The following is a 27,599-nucleotide window of genomic DNA, read 5'->3' on the forward strand; positions in this document are numbered from 1 at the left end:
AGCTTTCCATAAATATCCATGAGCTGTTGTGAAACAAAGCAGAAGGTGAAGAAATAAGAAAGAGCAGGGAAGAATCAATAGACAATCCGGGAAGAGACTGGACTTGGACATGGCACTTCCAACACACCCTCACAGAGGACATCTGCAGGGTGATACCACGGGAATCTCATGTGCAGACTGTGAGAACGGGATGCTTGCTGCAGTCTCCGGGTGGGGAGTGGGGAGAGAGAAGAAAGAGGAAAAAGAGGAAGAGGAAAATGATGAGGAAAGAGGGGGCTTGAGGCAGTGACACTCATAGTGTTCAGGGTGATCCGGCCTCTGCCTGCTCCCATCAGTGCCTCAAACAGCATTAGAATTCTAGCAGTTTCAAAGCCTTGTCTGCTCCATGGGGACAATAATGGCCAATAAAGTTGTGGTGGTGTTGGATCTTTTAGGGACAGGGCTCTGCCCTTAGTAAATGCAGTTTCTGAAAACTTGAAAGCCTGTAGTCACGTCTGGTTAAATAGCATTTTAACTATGAAGAGACGGTGATGCCTTACATCTCAACTTTATATCAAGGAAGTACATTTCCTTATTGTGTGGGGTGCTCTTCTGAACAAAAAGGCCATTGCCATCTTAACAAAGTAGAGCTGTCAGCATTCCCAAAGACTTTGGAGGGCTATTCCAGACAGTTTCTCCTTTATGGGTCCCCAGATAAATAATTCTGCCTCAGCTCCACATTGTCTTGGAAGGTGCTAGAATGTGCCGGGAACATATGATCAGCTAAAGGGAGGGCTCTGTCTGTCCAGCCATGGAGAAGTCCTCACTGTGCCGGAGTAAGACTTTTTGGCATGTGGCCCCTTTTAGGTCATCCATTTTATAAGCAACTCTTTGTCCATACTCCTGAAAGGACTTCCAATAGATTCTTTGGTTTCCCAAAATAGACTTGTTAGGGTATTTCTTTCATGCCCTTGGTGTTCCATCCATGATCTGCTGTGAGTAGATTTTGTTTACATCTCTGCAGGAAGAGTCATACTAAAATCACTAAAATGCCCAATAAACAGGCCACCTCTGCCTCCAGAGATCAGAGCCACCTTGAGACCCCATGAAAATGCTCTGATCCCTTTTGAAAGCTGCTGTTCCACATGGCTCTTGTGACTTGGGATCAGATGGTTCCACTGTTCCATTTGCTCATTTGACTGGAGAAAACGTTCCATAATGCCCCGTGCTCCCTGTGACCCTCTAAGGTCCTCCTCCTAAGTGTTCCCTCTTAATTCAATACAAGCTTATCTGTGCTAATCAATGTCTGCTTCGACTCCAGCACTGAGTTCTTCTTGCCTAGTAAATGACCCCATCTGATGCTGGGATGCCTACCTCACCATGGTGAGTGGACAGGACCTTGGCTTGACTCGGGAAGGGCTCATTTCCAGTCATTGATATCCCATCCCCACAGGAAAATAGGAGCCCTGATTAAATAAAGCACCACAGAGTCCCATTTCCCAACATAAACAGAGCCAGAAACACCTGTGTGCTGTTGCTTGGGGCAATGAACATGGACTTTAACAGAGGATTAAAGCAGAGAACTCAATATTCCCAATGTGATCTTGACCCCAGAAACAAACAAGCAGCTCTGTATAAGGAGAGCAACCTGACATTGTATTAGTTCTCTCGTGTTTGTGAATGTAAAACTTTTCAAAAAGTATAAAATGCTTCAGATACCCAGTACTATTAACATAACATTTTGCCAAATTGCCATCGGGTTCTGCCTCTAAAATCAAAAGTTCTATATAAAACTGAAATCCACCTCTAACGCACCCCCCTCTCTCCTAAAGGGCTACTACTTTAAAATAGAGGTGCATGGTGGAGTCAGGCTGTGCCTACTCTGCGCTGCATCATATAGAACAGTATTATTCAGGCTGCGAACCCCAGAAGACTCCCTTTTGACTCCATTTCGAGGGAGGATGGCTGCAGCCCCCAGGCTGCCCAGAGTCAGCACCATCTGTAGACCATCAAGAGCAGACTGAGAAACGGCTCCGTCCTGGGAACAGAGAAGGAGCCGTGCTGTAAGTTGATAGGGTGAGCTGTAGGAGCACACGAGCTTTTTAAAACCACAGGGAGCCCGGCCGAAGAACCAGTCTGGTCTTCACTGCACACATCAGACTGAGGGATGTGGAGCCCCTGACGTGACGGACGCCTAACGGTGTGATGATCTGGCCTTACGTTAACCTGTTGCTTGATTCCCGGTGACACTGTTCCTGACTCAGCTCTGTTCTCAGCTGTTGACAAGCCTGTCTGCTGCTTGCCTGTCCACCTGTTTGCCAGTTTGGACCTGGATCTGACCCACCACAACTTCACCCCGCAGCTGCCTCCCAGCGCTCACTCTCTCTTTCTCTCTTTCTCTCTCTCTCTCTCTCTCTCTCTCTCTCTCCTCTCTCTCTTCTCTCTCTCTTCTCTCTCTCCCATATGAAACCTCTTGAACACTGCTCCAGCCTCTTTAATTTGTATTCATCCCCTAACTTAGATTATATTACATATATGCATACAGACACATAGATTATGTTTACTGTGTGATATTTAATATGAGAGTTACTATTAGTAAATAAGAATGGGATAAAAGAGCCTGAATTCATCTTGGCTGGGTTACCAAGGTATATGGGTTATATGGCAAATATTTGTCATTGAAATCACTAGACCTTGTAAGTTTGCTGTTGTTCCATATGCTCTGTCATTGTTGAAACACATAAATGCGTCATCCATGTTTCTGACAGTTTCACATCACTACTGCATGATTTTGCTACTTACCCAGTAGGTATCCCTAAACTCCATACCATTGCTAAACTCTACCTGACTGGTGTGCATACCTTTTGTTTCTTGTTTTTTATACCAATATATGCAGAAGAGTTAATCCTTTATTTTTGCCACAAGTATAGAACCTGTGATAGAACACCAGTAGATGGAGGAAGTGTCGCTGGGAAAGAACAAAGGCCAGGAGAATATATGTGCAGGACACACATGTGTGATACAACACATAAGAAAGCATGCTGTGTGATGGTTAAATGCTGAGAACACCTAAGGAAGAGGGGACAGACCCCAGTGCTAACAGCTGTGGGACAGGGTCTCTGGAAAAGGATGAGTCTGTCACACCCACAGGACTGCAGTGCAGTGTTCCCCTGGGAGCTGCTGAGTCACAGCTATGCCCATCTCCAGCTCCACCTTCGACAGCTTCCTGGAGAACTCTCCAGTGTACACTCGAGCCCACCCTTGCCAGACTCTAATGTTGCCTGTCTAGAGGGTAGGAATATGATTTGTTGCCATTTAGATTTTATTTTAATGATTCTAGGTGTGACTGAGCATGTGCATATGGGCTATCTGGTTTCCCATCTAGAATTCTCTGTTCATCTCTTTGCTCAGTTTTCTACGGGGTCATCTGTCTTTGTATTGTCCGTGTATTCCTCCTTGTGTGTGGTAGCTCAGGAGACTCGGCAGTGACTCTAAGGTACTCAAGATGGTTTTTATCCTTTGTTGCTAACATTTTGTTTCCTAAGATTTGCCTTCTGCCCCAATGACATAGGCAGTCTCCGCTTTTCTTCCTAAAGATTAGCAGCATTTCATACCAGTCTGTTTTATTGAGTAGTCAGTGTTTGTGAATGGTGAAGCAGAAAAACTACCTTCCCCTTTCTCTATGGAGGGCTAGTTGCCATGGCCACAGTTTCTTGAATCATGCATGTTCTCCCTGATGATGTAACTGCATTTCTCAGATGGTGCATTTTCAGAATGGGGCCCTGCTGGATCCACGTTCTGTCCTAATGACCTATGTAGCACGCCTTACTAGGTCCATAGCATTTTAATCATCAGAGCTTTGGACTAACACTAACATCTGGTACCCTCTGCCACACCCTTTATTAGTCATGCACAAACACTGCCTCAGACATTCTTAGGCTGTCTAGTCCACCATAATAACTTCAAGATCATTTTGGAAACTCATTCCTCTGGGAATGAAGCTGTGTTGCTTTTACAGGTGAGCCAAGTAGAACAGTTACACTTTGTAACATCGAGCTATCCACCAGAATTTATCTTTTAAGTTTAGGGCTTTATTCTATGTTCTTTACAAACCTTTATAAAAATCTGTTAATGTCATGCAGTATAGCCTACTGCTGCTTTAGTTTCCAGAGGAGCTGTGTTCATAGTTGTGCTGATATTGTATTGAAATATGGCTAAGGTCTTTTAAAGTTCCTTTCTGTTTGCTGTTGTTTTTCAGAATGAGCTTTATCAGGAGAAGTGAGGCCCTTCAAGCGGAATCAGAAAAGGTGTGGCCCACAGCACAGCAGCAAATGGCCCAGAAGGGAGTCCTTCAGCTCCCAGAATATTAGGAGCATCACGCCAGACAGTGAATGGGTCCTGGGGCAGACCTTGCAATTCTCTTAGCTCCTTTTCTTTTTAAGGTTTTGTGGGTTTTTTTCTTTTTTTTTTTTTTTAGTTCTGAGAATTTCATATATGAGTAAATTGTATTTACAACATTTCCACCCCCTCTGTCCCATCTTCAACTTCTCCTTTTCCCCCATCCCCTCTAATCACGGTCTCTTCTGTGTATGTGGGGTAGAGGGCGTATCCTACTGAATTCATTGAGTGTTGTACATGATTTGGAGCTGATCACTCAGGATCAGGTAACCTGTCAGAGGGTACGTGCTGGGAGAAAATTGATTCTTCCTCTCTCAGCTGCCATTGACTTTCTGTAGCTCTTCTAAGGATGAAATTTTTCCCATCCACATTGCTATATCAACTGGTGAGGTGAGTATGCAGGCCTTGTTCAGGCAGCCATGTGGATGAGATCTTAGGGTGCAGCATCCCTGCAATGTCTAGAAGGTTCTGTCCCACAGCAGCCTGCTGGTCACCCTGCAATGTCTAGAAGGTGCTGTCCCACAGCAGCCTGCTAGTCTTCCCGCAGTGTCTAGAAGGTTCTGTCCCACAACAGCCTGCTGGTCTGGTCTTCCTGCAGTGTCTAGAAGGTTCTGTCCCACAACAGCCTGCTGGTCTGGTCTTCCTGCAGTGTCTAGAAGGTTCTGTCCCACAGCAGCCTGCTGGTCTTCCTGCTCTCAGAGCCATTTTTGCTCCCCCTTCCACTGAACCTTAGATGTAGGGGTTGGGCATCCCACAGTCTCTTTATTTCTACATTTTGAACAATTGTGGGTCTCTGTAGTAACCTCCATCTGCTGCAAAAAGAGGCATCCTTAGTGAGGAATGGGTGCTTGCTAGGACTTCAACATTAATGTTGAATATAGATCCCTTATCTTAATTTTGAATCTAGGTTTCATATGCGTCCTGGGAAGTTTTACATTTCCAGTTCTCCTATCTGCACCTAATGATATTGTTATCCTTTTCAGTGTTGATTCTTCTAATGGGGGCTGTATATTCTGATGTGTATGCACATGCTATGCCTTTGTGTGCCGGCCAGAAAGCAGACACTAGGTGGCTGGCCTCTCTCTCTCCCTCCCTCTCTCTCTCTTTCCTCTCTCTGCTTTATTCCTTTTAAGGCAGGGTCTCTCCGTAAACCTAAAGCTTAAATTTTTCAGTGAGATTTTACTTATTTATGTATTTATTGGGGCATAATAAACATACTACATATAGTTATATACAATAACAATACTCAAATTCCTGTATCATTTTATTGTGTTGCTTATAGTATCAATTAATGACCAAAGCAAGGATGTTAAAAATCCCCTAACAGGATTGTAAATTTATAATGCTTCCCTGTAATTCTCTTGTGTGTATAGTCATTTGGGGTTAAATCACTGAATACTTCAAAGTTCTTTATTAGTTACAGAATTGTTATTATTTCTGTTGAATTTCTCTTGGGACATTCTGTACCATTCTTTATTTTTAATAATTTTTGCCTTAAAATGTATATCTGCTCGGGCGGTAGTGGCGCACGCCTTTAATCCCAGTACTTGGGAGGCAGAGGCAGGCAGATCTCTGTGAGTTCAAGACCAGCCTGGTCTACAGAGCTAGTTCCAGGACAGGCTCCAAAACCACAGAGAAACCCTGTCTCGAAAAACCAAAAAAAAAAAAAAAAAAATGTATATCTGCTGTGCACATAGCTCAGGCAGTTTATTTAGCATTTTCCTTCTTAGCATTTCCTGAGCCATCACGCTCTTGGTAGATTTCTTGCCAACAGCACAGAACAGTATGTTTTAGACTTTATTTGGTTGCAGTAGTAGTTGCTGTGTGTGTGTGTGCACACGCACAGGCACATGCGCGCGCGCGCACACACACACACACATGTGCACCTAGCTGTGCCATAGTACTCATGCAGAGTCACAGGACAGCTTGCACGAGTTGATTCTCGCCTTCCACCATGTGGGCCCATGGATGAAACTCTGGCCATCAGGCTCGGCCGCGAGCACTCATTCCTCCTGAGCCATCTTGCTGGCATGCATAGTTAAGAATCTAATTTCAGTCCAAGTCACTATGTTATAATACAAATGTGTTATAGTTACTAAATTATTCGGATTTGTTTTCACCAGTGCCTTTATTCATTGCACTCGCTCTCACTTAACCAAAACAAGACTTAGGAGAATTTATTGCCAGAATACCTGCACCAGAAGAAGTACTAGAAAAACGGCCTCTGTCAAAGAAAAACAACACCAGGTCTGAGGCCGGATTACATACACAGCAGGAAAGCCACAGTGATGGCGAACACAGAAGATTCCCTTGGGCTTGCGTTCCCTAGGCCAAGGGCTGACTAAATGAAACGATGACGTCATGACGTGCAGCAGCGCATCCATGAGGGACCATCGGCCAGGACAGCAGCATCAGCAGCGATGGTGGGATGCTCATGGTGTGCACCGTAACCCTCGGTCAACCACCAAAAGTTAGTGGGGAGGGGCAGAGGAGTATCCCCAAGAAACCAATAGTTGAAATAAGGTGAAATCACTAAAAACAATCAAACCAAAACTGGTAAAGAGAACTGGGAAATACAACATAGAGGGAACAAACAGAAAATTGATGGTGAGATGAAATATTTAAATCCAACAACACTAAACTAAAAAGATACATTTATGATCTAAACACTTCAGTAAAAGGTAGGCATTTTCACTTTAGGATGTGTGAGGCGGGGAGCAAGTTACAACTATGTCCTTTCAACAAGAAACCTTCATGCGAGAGGTCACGGAGAGCATAGGGGTGAAATGAAAAAGATATTCCATGTACAACAAATAAAAGTAACGGCATTGGCTAGACTAAAACAGAACACATGAGATAAAGGGACATTTTATAGCAACTAAGATATTATCTCATGGCTAAATGGCCACAGGCAAAATGCAAAGGGAGCCGTGCCTACCTGGACTATCTGCTGGCTGCCTGTTGTGCGCGTAAATTCCCCCAAACTGAAACACTCCATCCTGCAGGGAAGCTTCTTAAACTCAGGAAGCCAGTGTCTCAAAGGCTTCAGAAAGTCCCTGAAACTGAGCAGAATCACTAGGCTCTTTCTGCCCCACACCTAGCTAAGCAGTAAGGAGTGCTGAGAGGTACTCTCAGACCAACCAGCCTGGAAAGACGTTCTCCTCCCTGCATCGCACCCCAGGTTTCCAGCTTTCGTGAGCTAGTGCCCATCCTGGGCTGGACCTCTGTGAAGCAGCTGTCTTTGGGAGTAATCATCCTTCCATATTCCTATTAATGACTGAAATAAAGCTCACAGTTCACCAGGGTGGAGTTAGGTGGTCTGCCATCTGACTCCTATCTGGGTGAGCAGACGCTTGTCCGTGTCTTCCCATGAAAAGTTTGACACAATAGTGACATCAATCTAACCATCATTGGTGACTTTGGAACAGTCACCCTAACAGTAGAAGCACAGATTATTTTACAAGATATGTAAAGATCTCATAAAAGTAAATCAAATTCTGAATCATAACCCAGTTTCAACAAATTTATAAGGACAGAATGCATACAATATACAAACAGGACAAAATACAACCCTACACAGCAAGTAAATTAATAGGGCTGGAGAGATGACTTGGGTTAAGAGCACTAACTCTTCTCCCAGAGGACCACGGTTTGAGTTCCAGAACCCATTTGGCAACTCATAACCATTCATAACTCCATTCCCTTGGCTTCCAATGCCCTCTTTCGGCTTCTGTGGCCACCAGACATGCATGTGGTACACAGACATACGTGCTGGCAAAAATACCTAAACACATAAAATAAATTCTTTAAAAACTGACATCAGAGAAATTTCTGTAAAATGTCCACACATTCAGAACTTAAATAACACACTTTTAAACAACTCATGAATTAAAAACATAGAAATAAACATGTTGAACTGAATGTTAGAAAAACATAAACCAAAATTTATTGGATATAACCCAAGCTGTATTTAGAGAGAAATGAGGAAGTAACAATGGAGAGAGAAGTCACCAATTAGATAAGAATGAAAATGAATATTAAAACAAAATCACTGATATCAAAAGCTGGCTATTTGGGGGTGCAGGGAAGACAAAAATTTGGTAAAGCTCTAACCAAACCGATCAGACATGAAAATCCAATTATGAGTGTGAGTGACAGGAGTCACGGGACCCGGCAGCCTGAGTGTGAGTGACAGGAGTCACGGGACCCGGCAGCCTGAGTGTGAGTGTGAGTGACAGGAGTCACGGGACCCAGCAGCCTGAGTGTGAGTGACAGGAGTCACGGGACCCGGCAGCCTGAGTGTGAGTGTGAGTGACAGGAGTCACGGGACCCGGCAGCCTGAGTGTGAGTGTGAGTGACAGGAGTCACGGGACCCGGCAGCCTGAGTGTGAGTGGAAGTATCAATAAAAATGAGTGAAAAGAATAATAGACTCTGAGCAAATGTGGTGGCTTGAATGAGGTGGACCCTTGGGCACCTGAATACTCGGTCCCCAGCTGATAACACTGCTTGGGCAGGTTACAGTGCGTCATTGGCAGCAGGCTTAGATTATAACACAGCAGGTATGATTCCTATGACACAGCAGGTATGATTCTTATATTATGACACAGCAGGTATGATTCTTATATTATAACACAGCAGGAATGATTCTTATATTATGACACAGCAGGTATGATTCCTATGACACAGCAGGTATGATTCTTATATTATGACACAGCAGGTATGATTCTTATATTATGACACAGCAGGTATGATTCTTATATTATGACACAGCAGGTATGATTCTTATATTATAACACAGCAGGTATGATTCTTATATTATAACACAGCAGGTATGATTCTTATATTATAACACAGCAGGTATGATTCTTATATTATAACACAGCAGGTATGATTCTTATATTATGACACAGCAGGTATGATTCTTATATTATGACACAGCAGGTATGATTCTTATGACACAGCAGGTATGATTCTTAGGCCCAATGACTAAAAAGCCTATAACCAGTAAGGATGCTTCATGACGTTCATTTCAGCTAAATTTTTAAAAATAAATTCAATGTCTGTCAACTAAGGAACGGATAAAGAAGATTAAGTAAGTCTGACCTGGTGTCACAGGACTGTAATCCTAGTTACTTGGAAGTCTGTGACAGGAGGACCTTCCTGGGCTACAGAACGGGTTCATGGCCAGCCTGAGTAATTTAGCAAGACCGTTTCTCAAATGAAAACCAACAAACTTCTGGAGAGTCGAGGGGATGACTCACTGGTAAGAGCACTTGCTGCTCAAACATGAGAACCTGGGTTTGGATCCCCAGGACTGGCTCTGCATGCCTGTAATCCCAGAACTGGGAGGAGGCGCAAAGAGAGTAGCATTGCTGAGGCTCCCTGACTGTCTGCCCCAGCGTCAGCGTCATGAGAACCTGTGATGCACAATTAATAAAAGCTCAGAGACAGACATTGGGGTTCAATCTGAAGATCCAAAAAGCAAAGCAGCCAACCCCTGGCTCTTACCTCGACCTCAGTCTGAAATGGCCATCCTGCCTCCAGGAATTTGAGAATGAGACTGGTCTAAGAGCTGTCTCCTCCCATTTTATAATCCTCACTAGGGCTGGGATTAAAGGTGTACATTACTGGAATTAAAGGCATGCACTGCCTGGTTTCTATAGCAATTAGTGTGTCTACTGAGATTCAAGGTGTGTGTGACCACTCCTGGTCTGTAAGGCTGACCAGTGGGGCTGCTTTAATCTCTGATCTTCAGGCAAACTTTATCTATTAAAATACAAATGAAATGCCACTACAAATCTGTCTAATGGGAATAGGCAAAGAGTAATAAAGCAGGGCATACAAAGTCTGCCTCTGGCCTTCAGACATGGGAATGCAAACCAGCACACACATGTGCACATACATACATACACCATACACACAATAACAATAATAATAATAGCCATACAGAAAAGCAGGAGATGAATCTCAATTTAACATACATGAAACCTGGGTTTGATTACCAGCATTGGAGAAGGAAGAAAGGAATGAAGGAGGAAGGGAAGGAGGGAGGGAGGAAGGCAGGCCAAAGATATACTTTTCAGTAATGGAAAGGAATGAGCTACTGATCTAGTCAACAAATGAATTGATCTCAAACTCCATTCTGCCAAATCAAAGAGAGAAAACCGTGAAAACATATCTTGTATGATTCCATCAATGAGAAGTTTCCAGAAATCCAAACTGTTTTCACTGTTCACATCCAGGACTGCAGTGGGGTAGAGAACCAACTTACAAGTCAACGAGAGAAAGTTTGAATGATACAATATTTTGCTTTATAAATTTGGTGATTAACAATAATAAACATTATTTGACATTTATCAAATTTCACACTTAAAATTGGTTAACTTTTGTATGCCATTTATGTCATAATAAAAATAGGATTAAAAGAAATCAAATTGACAGGCTTAAGCCATTGCTCAAAAGCAATGAAAAACAACTTGATAATCACATCCATTTAAATGTGCTGCAATTACTTAGAGTATATTTGGCTCTATTCTCATTATCCCATTTTGTGCTTTCTTTTCATAGTGATTTTTCATTGTTTCTACATTGTCTTGTATTAATCAGATTTTCATTGTTACTACCAACAATGAAACAATCTTCTACACTGCCAGTAATTACAGTACATTTAAATTGATGCAATTACCAGAATATTTTTTTCATTTCTTTTGAGTAATCACTTAAGCTCATCTATTTTATTTCTTTTAAATCTATATATGTCTCCCTACACATGTAGTGCGTATGTGTATGTGTATATATGTCTCCCTACACATGTAGTGTGTATGTGTATATATAAGTCTCCCTACACATGTAGTGTGTATGTGTATATATGTCTCCCTACACATGTAGTGTGTATGTGTATATATAAGTCTCCCTACACATGTAGTGCGTATGTGTATGTGTATATATAAGTCTCCCTACACATGTAGTGTGTATGTTTGTAGGGGCCACATACGTATGCACATGTGCACACAGAGCACAGAGGTCAGAGGATGTCGGGAAGTAGTGTCTGCAGGAATGCCTTCTTCCTCCTTTGAGATGAGTCTCTCATTGGCCTGCAATTCACCATAGGCCAGAGAGCCTTGGAGATCCTCCTGTTTCTACCTCCAAACATGAGCTGGAATCATTCTGTGGGAACTTCTTCAGCCAATAGCCTTTAAGATACTGGCCCACTCTGGGTGTGGCCACATGTACTATGTATACAGTTGTAAAAACATGCACAGCCCCTTGGCTGCTGAATTCAGTTCCTGTTCCCCGTTCATGCAGAGGACTGCTGATCTGTGAGTTTATCCCTAAATAAAGAGACCTTTATTATACTCCATTCTGAGCTAGCGTGGGACTATTTTATTATAATCCACAACAGACTTGTGCCCAACATGGGGCACAAACCCTCTGTATGCTGTGAATATGTTTTATTACCATTGGTTAATAAAAAATCTGCTTTGGACCTATAGCAGCACAGAATAGAGCAAGGTGGGAATTCCAAGCAGAGATAGAGGAGAAAAGAAGGTGGAGTCAGAGAGACCCCATGTAGCTGTCAAAGGAAACAGAGGCCCCAGAAACTTATTGGTAAACCACAAGCCTTGTGGTAAAATACAAACAATAGGAATGGATTAATTTAAGATATAAGAGTTAGTTAAAAAGAAGACTGAGCTAATAGGCTGAACAGTGTTTTAATTAATAATACTGTTTCTGTGGGATTATTTCGGGTCTGGGCAGCCTCGGCCTACAGAATCATAAGCATGAGTGACCACACCTGGCATTTTTCTTCCCTGTCTTTCTATTGTCCCCAAGGTAGGGTCTCACTGTATAGCTCTTGACTGTCCTGGATATCACTATGTAGACCAGACTGGCCTCAAACTCACAGAGATCCTCCTGCCTCTGCCTCCTGGGTGCTAGGATTAAAGACATGCACCACTATTGTCTGGCCATGCCTGGTATTTTGATGTGAGGTCTGAGGCCAAACTTACGTGCACTCCACCACCTGGGTCATTCTCCCCAAGTCTCATAAAAGTTATACATTCTAATTTTTCTATTTAGCATTTACTTTTAAGATATTTGTCAAATTAATTTAAGTGGGTCTAAATTTTCCCCAGTTGCTTTGGTCTCCATCAGACTACACAGGAATACTGAAACCGCTGGCTTCTGTTGCCTTTCCTGGCTCACCTGTTCACCGTGTGTCACAGCTTCCAAGTGAACTATTACTAATGTTGCTCTTTCGCACCACACAGTGCTGGATTACAGCATCTCACATATTTGGGGGTTTATTTTCTCAACATTGCTTCCATTTTGGTTTGGCTTCTCCTCTTACATGTTTTTCTTCTTAAGTCCTTCTTTGTCAGTCTACTCTGTTTTCTCCCTCCCGTTTCCTCTCCTCTTCCTTGAGCCAGGGTCTCACTTTGCAGCCCAGGCTGGGTTTGGGATTCAGATGGGCACACGACCCCACCCTCACTTTTCATTAATGCTATACCTGAGAAGATGGCTGCTGTCTTGTCTTCTGGTCTCAGTGTAAGAACTGCCAGAACCACAGCAATTCTCAGCGTTTTGGATGCAATCTCTTTTCCATTTTTGCTTTAAAACTTTTCACCTCTTAGCACTCATTGTTTTTCCTAGGAATTATGTTGTGCTCCTTCTCAGAGCCTAGGAAGCTGGAGATTTCTATTGGGGGACTCGTGTCTTTAATTAGTTCAGAGTCACTACCTACCTTCTTTTAATATTATTATATTACATAATATTATAATATTTTCTGTGGTTTTATCTGTTATTTTTCTGCTACTCTTAATAGATTTACAAAATACATTTGTTGTTGTTTTACACTCTCATTATCTTGAGCCCCCTTGTATTTTCTGTCCAATTTCATTGCTATATTCAAGATATCATCTAACATTTAGCACAGTAATTTTCTCTCCAGCTGAGTTAATGCGCTGCACCACCCACTCACTGGTTCTCTGCTGGTGCCTGTGTTTCCCGTAGAAGGCCTGCTGCTTTATTTCTTCAGCCTTCCTCCCTTCGTGGACTTTGCTCCAGGACTTAATAACTCAAGCACACCCCTCCCTCACTGGCAGTTTATCTATTACCTTGAGTAAATGGGACTTGAATCCAAGTATTGGCTGAGTTTGCCTATTCTCCATCACAGTGAATTATTCCATCATGCATTTTTGGCGGTTTTAATCATGAGTTCATCTTTAACAGGGCCTACTTCTGAGAAACACATTGAGCCATGTCGTTGGAGTGTAACTGGCAAGAGCTTTGGGATTTCAGGCATTCAAAAGATGTCTACTTGGGGACAGATTGTCGTGTTTATGCAAATAATTCCTGAGCTGGGTTTCTGAGCAGATTAATAGTCAGGTTTTGGTCCTAAAAAACAAGGTCAGATCTGAGCTTAATTTTCTCTAGAGAACTCTTTTCAGCAATCGCTCAAGCTAAGATCATTTCCTTGTCTTCCCCTGAGCCAACAAACAGACCTCTGATCTCCTCCCCAGTGGACTTCAGCTTCTTACAAGTTCCCAGTTTACACTCCTCAGATTCCAAGACCTTGTTTCCTGTTTTTGATGAATACTAAATATAAGTCTCAAGTTTATTAGGACCAAAAATCAACTCCCCTGTCAGTACTGGGCAGATTCTTCTAATTTCCAGCCTCACTTCTGATGCTCATCACTCCGCTGTGCAGGTGTCTGAGGATGACACACTCAGAATCCCTTCATGTCCATAGCAGGGCTGAGTTCACCTCTCCCCATCCGTCATCTTCCTGGAAGAAGCAATACCTCTGTCTGTTTAGTCATGTGGCCACCTCCCAAGAAACAGTTCAGAGTAACTGCGGCTATGTATGCAGACCTGAAACACATTAGTGAATAAAGTGTCTGTCCAGCAACCCAGATGTTTTTGTCTACATGGAGTCAAGGATTCCGATGCATTTGTTCAGTTTATCTGGCATTTGAAAACATAACAAACTCGCATTACTAAGCGCGTTGCTATTTCACAAGCCCAGGAATCCCATGGGTATCACGTTGCCTCTATTTGCTGAGGCTCACGGTAGGGTACATAACTTCCATTTGAACATGTTCAAATGCTGTTCTCTTTTTTATTTTGTCTCATATGTACATGTATGTGACATGTGCATACAAGTATGCTTGTTTGATGTGTGCGGGCACATGTGAGTGTCCATGGGTGTGTGAGAAGGGAGGCTGGAGCTGACTTTGGAAGCCTTCCTCTATCACTCTCCACCATATTCGCTGGGATGAGGTCTCACTGCCCATGAGGCTGGTCTAGATAGTAAGCTAACTCTAGGACCCCCTTCTCTGTCTCCTGAGTGTGGGGATTACGGGCTGGCAGTCATGCCCACCTAGCATTGATGTGGGTTCTAACAACCTCTGGTCCTCATATATACATGGCAAGTGAATTTATCCTTGAGCCATCTCCCAACAGTCCTTCCTCACTGCTCTAATTCTTTTCATAGTGCTTTTGCATTTATCAAATTCCTAGATAAAAGGAATGAAAAAAGCCACTCCCTTCTTTAGGAGTGTTAAAATCTAATTGTGTTTCTTCATCTGACCCCCTAGTCAGATTTTTATTAAGTACATACTATATTATTGAGGAAATGGCGATGAACACCACATAGCCCCTGTTCTCATGGAGCAGACCATTTAGGAGAACTAGAGAGAAATAGGAGCTAAGAGGAGAGCTTGAAGAGAGTGCCTGCCTAGTGTGTGTGAAGCCCCACACCAGCTGTAGTGATGGGGCATCCAATGCAATCTTCACTGAGTTTGAGGAAACTAAGGGAAAACTCTCAGGAAGAACCCGGAAAAGGAGTATGGAGATGAAGATCCCATTCGGAGGCCGTTCCTGGCTCTCAGATGTGACTTGGCCGTTCCTGGCTCTCAGGTGTGACTTGGCCATTGCTGACTCTCAGGTGTGACTTGGCCATTGCTGGCTCTCAGGTGTGACTTGGCCATTTCTGGCTCTCAGGTGTGACTTGGCCATTTCTGGCTCTCAGGTGTGACTTGGCCATTCCTGGCTCTCAGGTGTGGCTTGGCCATTGATGGCTCTCAGGTGTGACTTGGCCATTGATGGCTCTCAGGTGTGGCTTGGCCATTCCTGGCTCTCAGGTGTGGCTTGGCCATTTCTGGCTCTCAGGTGTGACTTGGCCATTGCTGGCTCTCAGGTGTGACTTGGCCATTGCTGGCTCTCAGGTGTGGCTTGGCCACTTCTGGCTCTCAGGTGTGACTTGGCCATTGCTGACTCTCAGGTGTGACTTTGCCATTGCTGACTCTCAGGTGTGACTTGGCCATTGCTGACTCTCAGGTGTGACTTGGCCATTTCTGGCTCTCAGGTGTGACTTGGCCATTGCTGGCTCTCAGGTGTGACTTGGCCATTCCTGGCTCTCAGGTGTGGCTTGGCCATTGATGGCTCTCAGGTGTGACTTGGCCATTGCTGGCTCTCAGGTGTGACTTGGCCATTTCTGGCTCTCAGGTGTGACTTGGCCATTACTGGCTCTCAGGTGTGACTTGGCCATTTCTGGCTCTCAGGTGTGGCTTGGCCATTGATGGCTCTCAGTTGTGACTTGGCCATTGATGGCTCTCAGGTGTGGCTTGGCCATTCCTGGCTCTCAGGTGTGGCTTGGCCATTTCTGGCTCTCAGGTGTGACTTGGCCATTGCTGGCTCTCAGGTGTGACTTGGCCATTGCTGGCTCTCAGGTGTGGCTTGGCCACTTCTGGCTCTCAGGTGTGACTTGGCCATTGCTGACTCTCAGGTGTGACTTGGCCATTGCTGACTCTCAGGTGTGACTTGGCCATTGCTGGCTCTCAGGTGTGACTTGGCCATTTCTGGCTCTCAAGTGTGACTTGGCCATTGCTGGCTCTCAGGTGTGACTTGGTCATTGCTGGCTCTCAGGTGTGACTTGGCCATTGCTGGCTCTCAGGTGTGACTTGGCCATTTCTGGCTCTCAGGTGTGACTTGGCCATTGCTGGCTCTCAGGTGTGACTTGGCCATTTCTGGCTCTCAAGTGTGACTTGGCCATTGCTGGCTCTCAGGTGTGACTTGGTCATTGCTGGCTCTCAGGTGTGACTTGGCCATTGCTGGCTCTCAGGTGTGACTTGGCCATTTCTGGCTCTCAGGTGTGACTTGGCCATTCCTGGCTCTCAGGTGTGACTTGGCCATTGATGGCTCTCAGGTGTGGCTTGGCCATTCCTGGCTCTCAGGTGTGGCTTGGCCATTTCTGGCTCTCAGGTGTGACTTGGCCATTGCTGGCTCTCAGGTGTGACTTGGCCATTCCTGGCTCTCAGGTGTGGCTTGGCCACTTCTGGCTCTCAGGTGTGACTTGGCCATTGCTGACTCTCAGGTGTGACTTTGCCATTGCTGACTCTCAGGTGTGACTTGGCCATTGCTGACTCTCAGGTGTGACTTGGCCATTTCTGGCTCTCAGGTGTGACTTGGCCATTGATGGCTCTCAGGTGTGACTTGGCCATTGCTGACTCTCAGGTGTGGCTTGGCCATTCCTGGCTCTCAGGTGTGACTTGGCCATTGCTGGCTCTCAGGTGTGACTTGGCCATTTCTGGCTCTCAGGTGTGACTTGGCCATTGCTGGCTCTCAGGTGTGACTTGGCCATTTCTGGCTCTCAGGTGTGACTTGGCCATTGCTGGCTCTCAGGTGTGATTCTTATGTTTTAAAGTTCACTTAAGAAACATGTTGTTTGTTGTCCTACTGGTCCTGTTTCTCCAGAGAGCCCTGACTAATGCAGCCACCATGCCAAGCTTCGCCCTGAATGTGTTTTAATTATGTTTTGTGAGCACATGACAGATTTCTTACCATGAACTTGTATTTGCAGGAACTTGTGTGTTGAGGAGTAGCTTACAGTTCTTCCAGTGCTATATTAAGGTGCCAGTGGGCATGGGGTTCCCAGTGTCTGGTGGTACCATACCATACCTTAGGGATGGTTTCCTGGGTCCTCCCTCATTCTCACTAAACTAATCATAAATAAATCCACGAGGTGCTAGCTCCCTGGCCCTGGAGCACACAGTCCCTCTATTATCAAGCTTTTCTATTCAATTCAGATAGTGATATGCTCACTGCTTGCTACCTCAGGCTAGAAAGAAACTCCTTACTCACAAAGCTCCAACCACCCCTCAGCCAAGGAGGTGGGATTCTCCCATCAAAGCAAGAGCCCATCATGGCCTCTAAATACTCACCAGTGGCTCTTAGGTGCCCTTCATGCCCCAACTCAACCTGAGTCTCAGAAATAAAGGGAACAGTCCACTGAGATACTCATACACACACTGACATAATCACTGCACTTATACAAAAGGGCAGACCTTGCACCTAAGGATATGAATTTGATATCAAACAGTTAGCTTTATATGTGTGATCTTATTTACCACAAGAACCCAACAACAGCAGTAGTAATATTAATCTTCATTTTACAGATGGGAAAACTGAAGCTTACAGAAGTTAAGGAAGTTGCTCAAGAGCGTACGGGAGAAGTGTTGGGATCCCTGAAGCCACGTATTGACTCCATTTCCCAACATGTGCTTCTGTCTTCCTGCCGGGAAATGGCTATATAAGGATGTGTACATCTTAAGGGTGTTTGTCACCAGCTTGTCTACAAAATCTCCCAGAGAACAAACTTCTCTTGGGCCTTCTCTTCCTCCCGCTTTCCATTGATGCACTCCACAAATGCACATGAGTGCACACACCCACTACACACATGTAGTATCCATGGAATATGTTGTGGGACTCCTTCAGCCAATAGCTTTTAAGATATTGCCCCACATTGGATGCCTACAAGTTTCTCAATAACCTAGAATTGAGTATAACTAAGATTTATTTATTTGGGGATAAACTCACAGTAAGGGTAGTGATCCACGGTCATAGTTACTTTCCTCTCATGTCTTAGCCAAGCTATTTCTCATACAAGGCTTAGACTCCTTAGGATGGATAACTATGGAAACATTTAGCATATGTTTCTTGTTTGACGTTGTTCAGGCTGGTTATAATTCTAATTTTTAAGTATATTTTTTGCCTCTCCTTTTCCCTGGACAATATTTGATATTTGTTCTTATTGTATGTAGTTTTGTATTAGGCTTAGAGCACTCTTGTTTACATGAAAGGAGGAGGCATTGTGGGAACTCCTTCAGCAAATAGCCTTTAAGATATTGTCCAACTTTGGGCATGGTCTCATGTACTATAAGTGTAGAATAAAAGTGTGCATGTCCCTCTTTTCTGCTGGATTCAGTTCCAGTTCCCAGCACATGCAGAGGCCTGCGGATCGCTACCCTTACTGTGAGTTTATCCCCAGATAGATAAACCTTTGTTATACTTCATTCTGGGCTATTGTGGAACTCTGTGTTTAAAGGGCCTAGTGGGCTGCAGAAGAGCCCAAGGAGACACCAGCACAGATAGGTGTTGCCTCCCCACTGCTCTGGAACAGAGGCCCCTCCCTGCTTGTTGACTTTGGGCTCAGCAATCATTCCCACACCGCCTAGCCAGCAGCCGCTGACCCCACCTTGGGGAGGCTGGGAGGGCAGTCATTTCAAAAACCCTACTGTACATAAGGTAGTTTCACAAGCAGATGCACTTTGACGAATCAATACAGAACTCACACAGATGTGTGGTCATTCTTCAACAAGTCCCTAGCCACCATTTGTAGGATCTGTTATGGACTCAAGGACAAGGCCGAGGAAGGGGATCCTGGGACCCAGGTATCTGCATCTGAAAAACCAGAAGCAAACGTCCATAACGGTGTGGGCACTGCACAGTGGCAATCTTCCAGCCAACACCACCTCACAGATGAACTACCTGAGTCCGTACCCAAATGCTAGCCTAGCAAGCCCCTCCCCATCCCCAGCCACCACAGGTTTACTTATATAAACAAATCGTGCTCCCCAAGAAGGAGGCTGAAGTTGACACAGGCCATTGTTGGGAAGGCAATTACTGTAATGAGGGAATGCTAAGTGAAAGGAAGCTGCTCCAGCTGCTTGTTGATGGAGGGGAATAAAGGTGCTGCCCGAGCACAGGGTTAATTTGCACTTTTATCCACAAGCCTGGTGCTGCCCGAGCCACAGCTACCCTTAGAACTGAAGCCCAGCTAATTACTCATGTTAATTGCCCAGCTCCAGGTCACACCCAAGGCTGGTTAAAGACTGTGAGAGGCCAGCAGTCCAGGTTCCTGCTTAGAGCTGCACAGAGGCTAGGGCTGGAAGGGTAAATCTTTCTGATTGGTGCACACCTTCCTTCAAAAGGTATTAACTCTGCAGGGAACCGACATTCCTGAGAGTACCAGGCTTGCCTCCTCCCTCCTCGGGCCTCTTGAAATCCCTCTGGAGTTTTCCCCTGAGTTTTCTTTTCTCTGTATAGACCAAGCTAATGGGGAAAAGGTTCACAAACATAACTAAACAAATTAGATTAATAATTAACAACCTGGGTGTGTTGGTGTCCATTTGTAACCCCAGCACTCAGGAAGTAGAAGCAGGAGATCTGAGTTCACTGTTAGCCATCTCCAAAGGAAGAAAAAACCCAAAGCCAAAAAAACGGCTCCACCCTGTATGATGCTTGGATTTACAATACTCTGGAAAAGGCAATGCCATAGGCAAGAGCGCCAACCGCAGGTTGCCAGAGGTGGGGGTGGTAGTGAGAGCTGACCACAAAGGGGAGCATGAGGGAATTTGGGAAGACAAGGAACCCCTCTGGATAGGATCGTCGGTGTGATATACATATAGCAATGTTGTACATTTGCCCATGTAGAGATGTCTGCCACAGAGTGAACTGTGCTATTTGACTGTATGAAGTTAAGGAGAACTGTAAGACACGGTGAGATTTGCCCTCACTTTATGACAGCAATTCAAAAGTTTGCCATTATTGCTAGACATTGCTAAGATATCTTTTTCCAACAAAGGAAATCTTTGAAATTCTAGCTGATGAAACCAAATGTGGGCAGGGGAGGCTCGGCTTATCCCACTTGTGTGTGACGAGCGTCCTGCCCGAATCGCTTCTGGAATGACTAAGCAGGTGTGAACTACCTCAAACTCACATACTAAACTCATCTACAGGATCGGAGGAGCAAAGACTAGAGCAGTTTTCCACCAAGACCCGTCAAGTCCTAATCTCCATGACGCCAGATACTTGGCTGCAAAATAGGAAGTTCAGCCGGTTACCAGCTGTTCCGTCTCTCTGTGCCCTTCCAGTCGACATGACTGAGCGGAGACGGTGCCAGGGAGACGCCATCACCACTGGCAGCTCTCTGTGATGATACATTTTCCACGTGGTTCTTCAGCTGCCTTCAGTGGGGCAGCAGGGGCCTGAAGTTCCCTGTCTGTCATATCAACAGCTGTCGCCTGCAATGACACATCACTGAATTTATGATGAGTTATACTATGCCCCTTACTTTTCTCCATTAGGCGGCCTACAGGGAAACTCCTCTTAAAGGCTCACAGAGAGACAGCCCTGAAGCTCACATTTCCAGGCAAGCACACCAGAGCTGATAAACAGTTTTGTTCTTGTCACTTCACTGGGGGTTATCAGACTGTGGCTGATGGATATGTGTAAGAAAGCATGGTTTAGCCACACACACTTTTCTCCTTGTTGGGAATATGATCAAATCGCATGTTGGTGGCTGTCAGGTGGCAGGCACAGCTTTGTTGCAGAAGCAAAAGGAGAGAGACAGAGGAAAATTCCATGGCCTGCTTCGGCCACAGTGGACCCGGCTAGTACAGGCATTTGAGGGAGTCATGCTCTAAGGGAGAGAGCCCTTCCTCAGGTTTTAGAATCACAAGCTCTCAGGGCATCAAAAGTCTTAGCTGGCCCTGATTAGTTTTTCTTGAATTCAGGAACAAAAGAACACTAAGGTTAGCATAAAAGAAAAAAGATAACAACAGAAAGGAGTTTATTCAAGGGAGGTACATAGTCTAAAATCAAAATGGCAAACAATCAGAAAACAACAACAAAAACCAAGAGCCTGACTGGATTCCACCCTTTGCTCTCACTATGCTCACCCGTCCCGAGAATAAACTCATCTGGGGGTCAGGGAGAGACAGAGCTGTCAGGAAAGTGGTTGTTAAACATGAGGCTCCAAGTTCAGGACTCATGAAAAGGTGAGCATAACAATACTTGTGTGTAAGTAACTCCATCTCGGAAGGATAGAGACAGAGGGTAGACACAGGCGTATCCTGGGGGTTTAAAACCAGGCCTAGTGGAACTGGTGAGCCCCAAGTTCCAGGAGAAACACTCAAAACATAAAATGGACAACAACTGCGGAAGACACCCATCATCAACCTCTTACCTTTATGTGCACACGCACCTGTACACACACACACACACACATACACACATGCACACACACACCTGTACACACACACACACACACAAACACCTGAAGTTCTTAGTTTCAAAGGCCCTGGAGTCAGAGGTCAATTCAAATTGCTAAGTCTGAAATAGAATAACATGGTTCCAATCAGCAACCTCATAAGAAATAATGAGAGAGAGAGAGAGAGAGAGAGAGAGAGGAAGAAGAAGAAGAAGAAGAAGAAGAAGAAGAAGAAGAAGAGAAGAGAGAGAAAGAAAGAGAAAATGTCAAATCAGCTGTTCTGATTGTTCAACAGAGGTCAGACATCTTATATTTTCTGTAACATCTCCAAACAATATTGGCTCAAATTTTATAAATGGGATAGAGGGAACAGGAAAATTGTCCCCTTGCCTTTTCCACCATCAACTGAATAACCCTCAGGACCTCTCCTGAACAAGTCACAGGGAGAGGACATTATCAGTCTTAAAGGAAGCCAGTTCTGGTCACTTAAGATTCTGTTATGGGCCATGAGGCAGTGGTGGTACACACCTTTAATCCCAACATTCAGGAAGCAGAGACAGGCAGATTTCTGAGTTTGAGGCCAGCCTTGTCTACAAAGTGAATTCCAGGACAGCCAGAGCTGCACAGAGAAACGCTGTGTCACAAAAATAAGAAACAAACAAAAGCTCTGCCCTAAGAGAGGAGGGAACTGCAGTGCAGCGGCAGAGCACACCACCAGCGTGAGCAAAGCCCTGGCTCCCATCCTCAGCACCGATAAATCACGAGATGTGGTTAAATCCCTTCGTTATTGGCAATTTTAAAGCCATTTTCCTTCTAACAATAAGGGAACAATTCAAAGGTCTATTCCCCCAGTAGCCAAGTACATGGCTGAAGGCATACCGTTGACACTCCTGCTCCTCCTTCCATTTCTGCACCAGCCCCTCGTGGGGTTCATTTCTCTGCCGTCCTGCTTGCCCTTCTCTGAATGCCCCATTTGTTGTTGTCTCATTCTGGCTGTGGGAATTTTAATCCATCCAGGTTGCTGTAACAAAACACTCTAGACTAAGTAACTTTTTTTTTTTATGTTGAGAGAAGCAAGTTGGAGAATGATGCCTTTTAATGATCTAATCACTTTAATATAAAAAGAAAAGACAGGAGAAATTGCTCAGTGGTTAAGAGCACTTGTTGCTCTTGCAGAGAACCTGTGTTGGATTTCCAGCACCCACAGGGTGGATCACAACCCTTCTTAACTCCAGTTCCAGGATCTAGCATCCTTTTCTGATCTCCTTGGGGCACAAGGCACACATGTCCTACACGTACATACACGTCAGCAAAACACTGAGTAACTTTTAAACAACTGAAATTGATTTCTTGGCATTCTGAAGGCTGAAGAACTCACAAAGGTATCTCGGATTTGGTGTCTGGTGAATGTTGTGTCTACCTCATAGAGAGGACTTTATTTTTTCTTTTTTCAAGACAGAGTTTCTCTACCTAACAGCTTTGCCTATATAGGAACTCACTCTGTAGACCAGGCTGGCCTCGAACTCATGGAGATTCGCCTACATCAGCCTCCTAAGTGCTGGGATTAAAGGTGTATGCCACCACTGCCCGGCAGATGGGCTTCTTAATGAGTCTTACAAGGGGACTAAAGAGACGACCTCTTTTATAAGGGCACTAGATCCCATTAAGAAGGACAGAGTCTACATGATTTAATTAGTTCCCAAGTGACTCTTAGTGCTGCTACATGGTGGGCTCTGAGCCCAGAGATTGTGACATTTTCAACCTGAAACATCATACTTAGATGTAACTTAGAACTGGAATCTAGGGAGCAGCCTCACACTACCAGTTCCTGCTGTGTAAAAACAGGCCTTTACTAGTGTGGTACTTTTCTCCTGGCAGTAAGAGTGACTTGCTTTTCTCCTTCCCCGAAGTGGGGTCCTTGAAACCTGAGTGAGTAAAGGCTAGGGAGGTAGTTCATAAAGTGCTTGCTGCAAGCAGCATGACCTGAGTTTGGTCCCTCGCACCCCTGCAAAAATAAATCTGGGCATGATGGCCTGTACCTGTATTCCCAGAGACAAGCAGAGCTCTGGGACTTGCTGGCCAGCCAGTCCTGGCAAATTAGCAAAGTCTACGTTCAGTGGGGGATGTTGTTTGAAAAATTAAAGTGAAGAGCAGTGAGGAAGATACCTGCTGCTCACCTGTGGCTTTAACACACACACACCCATCAACTGCCAAAGCCGCCATTCCTAGGAAATCTCATCGTTGTCCCTCAAACCAGCAGTTAAGGTCTCCCTGAAACTTCCCGCTCCTGCTGCTCTTGTGCATGTTTACCCACCCAGATCACATCCTCATCCTGTTCACACATGTCCTGTGCCTCAGGCATAGCAACATGGCAGTCTTACTGGGATTTTTAAGTTTCTTCTCATTCTTTCTGTGCCGTCTTCCTCACAACATCACCAGGATTTCATACTCTTAAGTCTTGGTGTTTCTCCCCCACCCCAGTTTCTTTGCATGCCCTGGGAGTCTGGCTTTTTCCATGGGAGCTTTGAAGCCTCTGCATCTAAAGTCCAGGGTACATTGGGTGTTCGGTACATCTCTTCAGAGTGAGACAAGCAGGCTTTTTCCCCTCGCATCTCATCTCTGCATCTCCCATCAACGGTCCTTTGTTGAACAGAATTAAGTTCCCAGCAACAGTTTCCGGCATTGCTCCTTCTGGCTTCTGAGAATGAAAACAGTCAGCATGATCTGTTTCCAGCTATGATGGAGCGGATGATATCAGATTAATTCCCCACTGAGAACAACTGTAACGCTGGATTAAATACAAAGGCCAACTGTTAAGGCCCTGAAAAAAACCAAAGCAGCGAGGGCCCCACAAGGACAAAATCCTCAAGACACAAGAAATGCACTGACGAATGCCTAACATTTAAGGCAGAGACCCCAGCACACTATACACACCTCACAGGTAGCACACAGCATACTATACACACCCGATCACAACATAAGCACCCCCACCACCCCTTACACACCATATTCACAGCATATACACTGCACATACCATGTACACCCCCAGACATAACACACACCATACACCCCACCACACCATACATACCCCTTCATGCCACACACACCCCATCATACTACACACACTCCACTATACCCATACCACACACACCACACACCCCCCCATTCATACACACTGTGATGGCTAGTTTTATGTCAACTTGATACAAGCTAGAGTTATCTGAAAGGAGGGACGCTCAACTGAGAAAATGTTCCCATAAGATTCAGCAGTAGGACATTTTCTTAATTAGTGATTAATGGGGCCCACCCCATTGTAGGTGGTGTCATCTCACCGGTCTGCTGGTCCTGGGTTCTATAACAAAGCAGACTGAGCAAGCCATGAGGGACAAGCCAGTAAGCAACACTCCTCCATGGCCTCTGTACCAGTTTCTGCCTCCAGGTTCCAGGCCTGTGTGAGTTACAGACCTGATTTTCTTCAATATGAATAGTGATATGGAAGTGAAAGCCAAATAAATAAATCCTTTCCTCTCCAACTTGATTTTTGGTCATGGTGTTTCACTGCAGCAATAGAAATATTAACTACACACACACACACTCCCATCCATACCATGCATACATTTCACACATATATATTTCACACACCAACCACTAACACACAACACACACCATGCACACACATATCACTCACACACACACCATACTTCCATGACATCTACAAACCATATGTACATATATACCCCACATACACACATCACACACATATATACCATACACACACACACACACACACAACAAGTTCCTTGACTCCAAGACTGAATGAGCAACATGCATGTGGGAAGTGCTTAGAGAGTCAACCTCTATGGAAGGGAAGGGAGGAAATGGGATCTTTGGTCCACTCTCTGACGATGCTGCAGAGAGTTCTGGAGTCGAGAAACCCTTTCTAATTCTCTAGAGTCAGTACCAGGTATTAGATGCAAACCAGAGGAAGAGCTGTAGCTGCCCTGACCACAGGAAACGGAAGAATTTTCTGCAGGAGAGAAAATCCCCAAGGAGAGCTTCCAAGTGGCAGCCCAAGCAGCTGAGTCATGCTTCACTGCTGGGGGCTTTAGACCGGGACTGGCAGCAGCCTAATATCGAGGACTCAAGATTCTAACCTGGTTTCTGCAGAAGCAAAACCAACACAGAAAGCTGGCAGCCCCATCCTCAGTTTGGGAAGCTAGAGATCAAGGAAATGGTAGTGATCGTATCGAGAACTCAAGATTCAAATCTGGTTTCTGCAGAAGCAAAGCCAACACAGAAAGCTGGCAGCCCCATCCTCACTCTAGCAAGCTAGAGATCCAGGAGATGGTAGTGAGGTTCCTGCTGAGTCTACCAGGCTGAGAATATTTTGGGTGGAAAAGAGGAGATGAGGGTGGTGTGGTATCCAAGCCCCAGCACAACCAATGCTGAGACCTCGAGAGCCAAGCACACTGGCTACACTTACTCTGATGACCTTTGTTCCATTTGGCCTTCCATGGTGGGCCATATGACACCACCCACATTGGCAAGGCAGCCTTGTTACTCAATGTATCCATTCACATGCTAATCTCAGGGACACTCACATACACAGCCAGAAAGAAAGGCATCCCTTTATCCAGACACAAAATTAACTGTCTCAGAAGCCAGCAGAAGTCACCCACTGAGGAACTAAAAGCTAATTTCCACAGTCTTAAAGTGCTAGAAAGAAAAATCCAAGTTCAGGGAGGGCTGTGAGAGAAGTTCAGGCTTCTAGTGGAGGCTTTGGAAAGAGAAGAACCTATGGTAACTGTGGTCGTCATTTTCTTCACTGATGTGGTCGAATACATGACAATGCTCATGAGAGAAAGGGTTTAGTGGGGCCCAAGATTAAATGATGCAGTCTATAGTGGGGAAGGTGCAGCGACAGAAGGACGAAGCCGTTGCTCACATCTTTTTGTAACTGTTGTTTGTTAAGACAGGAACTCGCTGTGTCTCTTTGGCTGACCTGAAACTCAACTGTAGCCCAGGCTGGCCTCAGACTCACAGAGATCTTCCTGCCTCTGCCTCCTAAATGCTGGGATTAAAGGCATGCACTGCTACACCTGGTTTGCTTGTTCACATCTTGATGGACCAGAAACCATAGAAAAGGAAAGCCGGCACTGAACCTGGTTCTCTTCCTTCACCTTCATTCGCTTTGGGCCTCCAGACTGTGGATGGGACCACCAATAATCGGGCTGGATCTACCTCCTCAGTTAATCCTCTCACTAAAAGCCCTTGAAGACACACCCAGAAATGTGTCTCCTTGGGGGATTCTAAATCCAGTCAAGCTGATAACAGAAGTCAGCCATCTCGGCAAATAACTAGATGATTACCAAATACTTCACCAGCCTTCCAGGAAAAAAAAAAAAAACAGCTTAATCCCCCTCTCAAAGGAAGATGACATCATCCAGGCTCTGGGATTGTTTATGTCCAATGTCTAACACTCAGTTTTAAAGCTACCAGACATACCAAGAGAAAGCAGTAAAGGGGAATAGAAACAGAAGAAGTAGAAAAGATAAGTTAGAGACAGAGGGGTGGAAGGCATTGGAGTTGACGGGGGCAACTTAAGGAAATATGGTTGAGAGCACAAGAAGAAGAAGAGAAAGAGCATTTGGGCCCAGGAATGAAATTCATAAGAATAAAATGGGACTCCCAGAAGTAAAAATTAGAATAGAAATTAAGAACTCGGGAGATTAAAATTCAATTCTTAAAAATTGAAGGCAGGACCACAACTCAGAAAAGAGAAGGGTAAGAATGTCGATGATGAAGTGTGCAGATGGTGAGTTAACAGACAAGTGGGAAGTAGGAAAGGTGTCTAAATAAGCTGCAGACACACTGGACACAAGCGAAAAA

This window comes from Microtus oregoni, unplaced genomic scaffold, assembly GCF_018167655.1.
Source record: "Microtus oregoni isolate MIOR12 unplaced genomic scaffold, Mior012 000070F_ref0000104, whole genome shotgun sequence".
NCBI classification, from domain to species: domain Eukaryota; kingdom Metazoa; phylum Chordata; class Mammalia; order Rodentia; family Cricetidae; genus Microtus; species Microtus oregoni.